At 41.9% G+C, this 8,732-nt stretch overlaps 1 pseudogene; it reads left to right on the top strand.

Moving 5' to 3' along the window:
* The first annotated feature begins 348 nt into the window (after positions 1-348).
* Positions 349-3,148, top strand: LOC136461289 (uncharacterized; annotated as a pseudogene).
* The last annotated feature ends 5,584 nt before the right edge of the window (positions 3,149-8,732 follow it).

Below are 8,732 nucleotides of genomic sequence, written 5' to 3'. Positions count from 1 at the left end.
GCATGGCTGGCCCCTAACTTGTTGGGGGTGTGTCAAGCTGGTCCATGAACTCTCAAAGCAACTACTCAAGTCCATAATCTATGTTTTTGTGTCGTTTAGGCCCAATCCGCTGCTAACCCCGTGGACACCGTCATCTCGTATTGCAATTAGCCCCTCCCGTACGTCAAACAAATCAACCCCCTCCCCAAACTATTCTCCGTCCATTCATGTCTGTCCGTGCTCTGGCGAGGGCATCGAGGGGGCTACGGCTGGAGGATCGGTGGTGAGTTGGGGTTGTCCGTGCTAGGAGCAGGAGACGTTGGAAGGAAGCAATCACACTGGAGTCGTCTTCTATCGCAAGATCGAAGGATGGTGGCGACGTTGCGGCCGAAAGGGGCACCTCCCCCTGTGTACGATGAGTTTGATCGGTGCCTCCTCTCATTGAATCGTTGGATTTGGTAGGCTATGATGTTGCACATGAGGTAGAAAGGCAAGAATTTGCCATGTCTGGTCGTCCATTTGGAACAAAAGTTTAGGGTTTTGTCATTTTTGTTCTTCACTGCAGAGCACCTTATTTGGTCTATTTCTTGTTCAATCTGTAGGTGGTTGAAGAGACAAATTCACAATCGAGATTCACCATGGTGGTTTTTTCGTTGTTTCGGGTCATCTTAAATCATACATCGATGAAAGGGTGTCTTGGTTTGATCATGTAGAGGCAGATACATTCTCTCCTTTGTGGTTTCTGGACTTTGCACGGCAGCTAGGCTACCAGAGCAATGAAGACTTGAAGGTACATTGGCTGCTACCAGGGAAGACATTAGCAGATGGTCTTCGTCTCATAGTTTCAGATACTGACACCAATGTAATGGCAACATGTGCACAGGATGTCAAAAATCTGATAGTATAATTTTGTTCATGAGGATATGTTTAGGGAAGTTGATTGGGATGATGTTGTTGCAAATCCAATGACTGAATTGCCAAAGGTCATCAGCCCAAGCAAAGTGCAGAATGTGGAGAAGAATCCTAAAGAAAAGTTACCTGTTTTCTACACAAATTTGGATAACATAAGGGTGGATCAAGCTATTGACAGTGAAGATGATGTGCTGTGGGACAGTGATAATGAGATAGAAGAGGGAGATGCAGATCTGTTTGATGACCTTATAACTTCTCATGTACAAGTTAAAGACCACAAGAAAGCCAAAGGCAGCAAACTGAAGACACTAGAGATATCTAGACCTGTACAGGGAAGTGATGAAGAGGATACAGATGATGAAGGTTTGGACCTTCCAGAATCAGATGGGGAAGGTGATGTGAGACTAAGGTTTTTATCTTTCAATGAGGATATGCAAAATCCAGCCTTTCATGTTGGCTTAGTGTTTGTAGATGTCCAGAAGCTTAGAGATGCCATCACTGAGTATAGTGTTAGGAATAAAGTTAAAATTAAGATGCCAAGGAATGAGAAGGTAAGGTTAAAGGCTCATTGTGCTGAGGGTTGTCCGTGGAACCTTTATGCTTCTTTGGACAGAAGGACCAACTCTTTTATGGTTAAGACTTACTATGGGGTACACAATTGCCAGAAGGAGTGGGTGCTCAAGAGATGTAGTGCAAAATGGTTGGCTGCAAAGTATATTGATTCATTTAGAGCAAATGACAAGATGAGCATTACTAGTTTTGGAAGGACAGTACAAAAGGACCAGAACCTTACACCATCAAGGAGCAAACTTGCTAGAGCTAGAAGATTGATCATGAAGGCTATTCATGGAGATGAGGTGTTACAGTTTAATTCCTTGTGGGATTATGGAAATGAACTGAGAAGGAGTAACCCTGGGAGTTCTTTCTACCTTAACCTTCAGGGTAGCCTCTTTAGTAGTTGATACATGTCACTTGATGCTTGCAAGAGGGGTTTTCTTGCTGGGTGTAGGCCCATAATTTGTCTTGATGGGTGTCATGTTAAAACCAAGTTTGGTGGTCAACTTCTTACAGCAGTTGGTATGGACCCTAATGACTACATTTACCATATTCCCTTTGTTATTTTTGAGGTCGAGTTATTTGCTACATGGAAATGGTTTTTGGAAACCTTGAAGGCAGACCTGCAAATTGACAACACATTCCCATGGACAATAATGATAGATAAACAAAAGGTATTGCTAACATATGAACACTCTCATTTTCTCATTAATTCTGATTTTGTTTGGGTTACTAACTGAAATATGTTAACTAATTTTGCAGGGTCTAATTCCAGCAGTGAAGCAAGTGTTTCCTGATTTAGAACACAGGTTCTGTGTAAGGCATTTATATGCTAACTTCAATGAGAAGTATAAAGGAGAAATCTTGAAAAAACAGTTGTGGGCATGTGCAAGGTCTTCTTCAGTTCAACAGTGGACCAGAAATATGGAGAAGATGAAAGCTCTGAATGAGGATGCCTACAAATGGCTAAAGAAGATGCCTCCTAACACATGGGTAAGGGCTTACTTCTATGAATTTCCCAAATGTGACATTTTGCTGAACAACAACTGTGGGGTCTTCAATAGCTACATTCTAGAAGCTAGGGAATTGTCAATACTTAGCATGCTGGGAAGGATAAAGTGCCAACTCATAACAAGGCACTATAACAACCAGCAAGAGTTAGGAAAAAATATACAAGGTGCTTTCTGTCCCAAGATTAGGAAAAAGATTGCAAAAAATGCAGAGTTTGCAAATATGTGTTTTGCTTCACCATCAGGACAGGGTGTCTTCCAAGTGCAGATAAAAGGATTACCAACACATAGTAGACATATGGCCTTGCAAAGACAAATCTGAGTGGGAAAAGATAAATGAACCTGAGGTAAAACCACCAGTGTATGAGAAGAAAGGGGGTCGGCCACCAAAGTCTAGGAGGAAGCAACCATAAGAAGTTCAAGGAAAGAATGGACTAAGGCTGTCTAGGCATGATGTGGTCATTCATTGCAAGTATTGTTCAGATGCTAATCACAATTCTGGTGGCTGCAAGCTGAAGAAGATGGGTTTCAATTCAGAGGAAGCAAAGAAATTAGTGGCCACGACACGTGCTACATTAGCACAGGAAGCTGAACAACAAGCTACACATGCAACCAGAGACCAGCAGCCAGCACCAGAAGAGCAGCCACAAGAAGATCTCCCTATCAACCAAGAGCTGAGGCAAGAAGGATAGACTGAAACCATGACACAAGCCGGCACAACACTAGCCAGTCAGATGCTGGGGGAGGTAATTTACAGAAACTGAATGCATATTAACAATTATGTGTTAACTAGTAATTTCATGCAGGACTCTCAATCCACATCACTGTCTTAGCCTCAAGGTCCACTGCCAGATTGTGTCTTCATAAGCTCTAATCAGCCTGTACCAAAACCTATACCACTGATGACATGCACAAAGGCTTATGAGGCCGCTGCAGCAAGGAAGAGGAAGGCAGCAGGACCAATCACCAGTGAAGGGAAAAAGAGCACCTGCAAAGAAGAGCATGGAAGGAAAGGGAGTAACAACTAATCTGCCTTGATGGACAGGAAGCAGTGGCAGCAACTCTTTAAAAAAATTAGGAAGCAATAACTAAGAACTTTTAGCTAACAAGCTGGTTTAGATCTTTTGCTTTCTTATGTGATGCCTGTTAGACTTGCAAATATCTAAATAATTTCTGGATGATGCAATGATGTTACACCTTTTGTGACTGCCATGAAATGCAATATCTACCAATTACATGCATTTCGGCACTGAAATGTCAATTACATACTTTTTGCACTGAAATGCAATATCTGTCAATTACAATTGCTGCTAAAATGCAATATCCGTCAACTACAATTACTGCTGAAATGCAATATATCCGTCAATTACAATTGTGGCTCAAATTTCAACAAGAGCACATTACAATTGATGCTGAAATTACAATTGCTGCTAAAATGCAATATCCTTTTTACATCCTACAGAAAACAAATACATCCAACTACAGCAGTGACATTTTCAGAGATGTGTCCAGCTCCTAATGCTGCACTCTGAACCTCCTTTGTCTCCAGCTGCTTGTAACGAGAGCTGAGTATATGCACTGGAATCATGTTCCTTGATTACTGAATAAGCTGCTATGGTGAACTGTCAGTACAAGCCTCGTGCCTCCTTTCTAGAGCGACACTAGTCTGCAGGGACTGCAGCCTATCTTGGCAGGAACCCATGCTGTGAGACCAAAACCTCGAACGCCATCATCTTATCGCCTCGAGCAAAGCCGTTACGGTCGTAGGAGACCTCGGAGATGCCCAGCGGCGTGGTGGCCGGGAGGGGCGACGGCAGCGCCGTTGTGGTCGGGGAGGAGGCGACTACAGCGCTGTGGTGGGCGGGGAGGGGACCACGGCAGCGGCGTGCTGGCCGGCGAGGGGGCGACGGCGGCGGCGGCAACGTGGTGGGCCGGGTGGGGCGACGACAGTGCCGTGGTGGTCGGGGAGGGGGCGACTGCAGCGCCGTGGTGGGCAGGGAGAGGGCCATGGCAGTGGCGTGCTGGCCGGCGAGGGGGTGACGGTAGCGGTGTGATGGCCGACGAGGGAGCAACCGCAATGGCGTCGTGGCCAGCGAGGGAGCGACGCAGCGGATTGAGCTCTCAATTGCATCGGATTGGGCGTGGTACCAATTTGAAACAAGGAAAATGGACAGAGAGGGCTAATTGCAATACGAGATGACGGCGTCCACAAGTTAGCAGCGGATTGGGCCTAAACGACATAAAAACATAGATTATGGACTTAAGTAGTTGTTTTGAGAGTTCATGGACCGGCTTGACACACCCCCAACAAGTTTAGGGGCCGGCCATGCACTTTGCTCAAAAGAAAATGAAAAGACTAGAAGAAGCACCTAAAAACTTATGTTAAATTAAAAATATATCATTAGATTTATTTTCACTTTGCAAATAAAATTAGCGCTTATATATATTATAAGATTTTGTATATGGTTTAGAGGGGCCTTCACGACAAATTCGCCAGAGGGCTCTCAAAATCCAGGACCGGAACTGAACTGTACTAGTCAAGAACTGGCCCGAAACTGGAGGTCCCTGATTATTGTAATCTCATGGACCTGCTTGTTTTTCGCATGCTGCACATGCAGAGATCAATCTGAATAACAGTGATTATATTAAGTGTTCTGGACCACTTCTGTAACCGGAGTTATGGGGGACAAACAAGATCAACATTCAGACAGGTATGCTACTCAGTGGATAATTTAAATGTCTTCCTTTCCTCTGTCCAAAATCTTGGACTACTGAAGATTTTCTACTGCAAAAAGACATGTTGAAGTAAAGGTCGGCACAAGCGACAGATCAATTCCATATGTGCTAGCAAACCACCCTAAATTTTGGGTTCAGGTCTCAAGAAGGTATCCATATGGCCATATGTCAAAAAAGCAGTGCACAAAGTCTAAACATAAAACTCTTTATATTCACTTCTTCCATTCTTCAGTTACAACCATAGGTCCAAAAGAAAAAAGGAAGAGGAGACATGAAAAGTGTATATAGCAAGAGCTACTGCCCTACTTCTTACCTACACATCCATGGCAACCCAGAAGACATTGTTGTAAATATTAAACTCTTCTGGAGCTTCTACTCATCTGATCATCATGCTATTTGTTCTCATTGTTGAAGCGCTCCCGGACTGCCAATATGAAAGCCGACGCTCTCTCGTCGATGTCGTCGTCACCTCCTACTCCTACAGGTGTAGACTCAAGCTGCTGGTAAGGCTTTGTTATACTCACAGCAGGGCTGTTCTGGGTTTTCACGTACTTAGAGTACACCATGGCCACCTTCCCCTTGGCAGCTCTAGCGCTTGCCTTGGCCTTTGGCTCCATCTATTGCTGGCTTTGCTGGCTTGGTTGTGGACCTTGTGGTTCCTTGGCAATGCTGGAGGAACCTATATATACAGACAGATTGGTGTGTGCATGAGCCATTTCGTAGAGGTCACATCTCTGCTTTCAGATGCCAGTGGATAGCATACATGTCAGCAAAGCATCAATGGGTGGATCATCGTCCATATGCTTTCCAAGAACATGCGGGATATGTGCGCATCTTTTTGTCATCCAAGTATCTGGGTTTCGCACGCGTTCACTGACAAGTGAGACCATGATCAGAAGGGGCCAGTGATAAGACAGACAGAAAGTCTCCTCGACGTTTTCTGACTGAAGGTGTGTCCACCATGACGGACTGTGGTTGTTCCGTGTCCTGATAAGATCCAGGCGTGCATAACACCTCATCGTCGAGATTCTCTGTTCCTTTTTCCAGATCAGAAAAGATCACTTTAATCTGGAATGGATATACTTTTCGACATTATGTTGCAACAGGTTATCCCGGAGGCCTATCGTATCCTCATTCCTCAATCAAAAGATTCCTCTCTACCCTTTGTGAAATATCCAAGGTCCATCACTTGATCACTAGCTTCAGTTCTGTGTATCTATTCGGCCATAGTTGCGAGCAAGTGACTGTTGCCGGGTAGCAATGCATGGACTGGCCTCCAGCCTCCGGATAAACATATTTTTTAAGCAATGCCTCCAGATATACATGTTTGGGAGCCAGGAACTGCGATTGCATATGTATATGATAATTCATGTACGAAACCCAATATATATAGCCGTAGAGAATTATAGGTGCCGTACTGACTTCCTGTTAAGATGACAAAGGTAAGTTCAGTCTAAGGTGCTTAGACAAAGATGCATAAGGAGAGAGAATAGTGTCATATCATTAAGGTCCTATTTGATCCTATGATTTAAAATATAGTCATTAAACTTTAGCTTTAAATGGGTAACCTAAAGTGATGTCTAAACTCTAAAGATTAGTCAACCTTACAAAAATTATTAGTTCATTAGACCAAGTGGACTAAAATGGCCTAAAGTTTAGTAGCCAACTAAACTATAGAAAAAAACCTAAACTTTAGAACATGAGATCCAAATAGGACCTAAGTATTGGTATAGAATTTCATACAATGTAAATAGGTGCTTAGAGCAACTCTAACAGATTACCTAGGCTCCATCTTCTAAAAGTCTGTATAAGTGATCTGCTATTATTTTGGTAGTGTAGTGTTTTTTCTCCTCCTCCAACATGCTATTAATACCTTTAAAGTAGATAGGGGAGAGGACGTGGATCTTCTGCATTTCATGGAGAGAGGGATGGGATTTAAGTAGTTACTTAAAAATATTAGGTATTGGGGATAAGATAAATAATCTCTAGAGCAACCTTAATCCCTCTGGTTTTTTAGTATTGAGAATGAGATGAGCTAGTAATCTGTTGGTGATGCTCTTAGATAGGCTCAACCATCTCATTAGCAACATTAAGCATTGGTGCTAACTTAAGCATCTTATCCACTTTCCAAGCATCGGGTGCTAATAGTATGTTGAAGAAAAAACGGTTTTGTCGCTAAGTGGCGGCTCTAGGCACCTCCACTGTTGTCAAGTGACTTGCTTCAGGAACTGGACCAGCCTCGAACTGCATTCAGGATTTCAGGTATGGAGATTCCAGACCTATGGACACTAGTACAGAAACAAATTGTACTCCTGGTTGAGAAACCCCTTCAGTCTCGGTTTTCCAACTGGGAGTACGAATCCGGGACTGAAGGGTCCATCCTTTAGTCCCGGTTTCTCGTCCGGGACTAAAGGTTTTCTTTTTTTTTCTTTCTATTTTTAATTGATGATTCGGTTTGATTTTCGAATAGGTTTTTGAATACGCATTCTACGCTGCTAATAATATACGTATTCTATACACTTATAATGTTCGAACATTTTGTACAAACTAAAGTATGAAACTAACGTGTATATATATATATATATATATATATATATATGTTGGTCACGTGATTACTTATATATATGAGCAATAAAAGAAATTGTGAATATATGAATATATTTATATAACGTACTTTGAGGATGTCTTCAGGAGTTTTTTTTTAGTACGCCATGATGAACTCACAAACATAGTATCCACAGTAGTTGATCCCCTGTTCTTGCCTCAGAACCTACTTTTACGAGAAAAAAGATCCGGTGAATTAAAATCATGCATGGTGTTAATTGAATTATATATATAAATATAGCTAGTACTTACTTTGTGTGCGATTACATCCAATGGCGCTTTGCAATGTTTCATGTGGTGTTCCTCAATGAAACTTTTCCAAACACTACGCCTAATAAAATAAAAAAATAATTTGGCCTTTAATAATTGTTGCAGTTAAGAGATCGGGGTATATATAGTTGCTAGAGAGACCAAATTATCCTTGGATAATATCTATCATGTCTTGGTACTCTGTTTGCTCTTTTCTTAACGAGTCTAAGATGCTCAACCGACTATTGACCATATCGATGACCATCAATATACAGTGATTGTTGCATATGTTTTATACACAAATATGTTCGACATTAACTAGAGTCAACATATATATATGGGAGATAGCTTAGCTAGTAAGCAAATAATTGAACAAATGTACATATGATCGACATTAATTATTTAACACTCACTTGAAGTTGTAGGGGAAGAGTATGTCCTTGTTTTGTTGATTCACTAAGAACATCATGAGATTTTTCTCGAGTTCAGCTTTCCATTCAAGCGGGGGATTAGGGTGTTTGAATACGATATTTGGATCAACGAAACCAACATTATTATCCTTTCTCTTTCTGAGTTCTATCATCTCATATCTGTATATATAAAAATATAGTGTGAGGATATATAATTTAGATATATACATGTAGCTTTATATATATATACGCTTTAATAGTAGAAAATAATCACACT

This window comes from Miscanthus floridulus, chromosome 6, assembly GCF_019320115.1.
Source record: "Miscanthus floridulus cultivar M001 chromosome 6, ASM1932011v1, whole genome shotgun sequence".
NCBI classification, from domain to species: domain Eukaryota; kingdom Viridiplantae; phylum Streptophyta; class Magnoliopsida; order Poales; family Poaceae; genus Miscanthus; species Miscanthus floridulus.
This window is presented reverse-complemented; position numbering and strand designations above follow the sequence as displayed.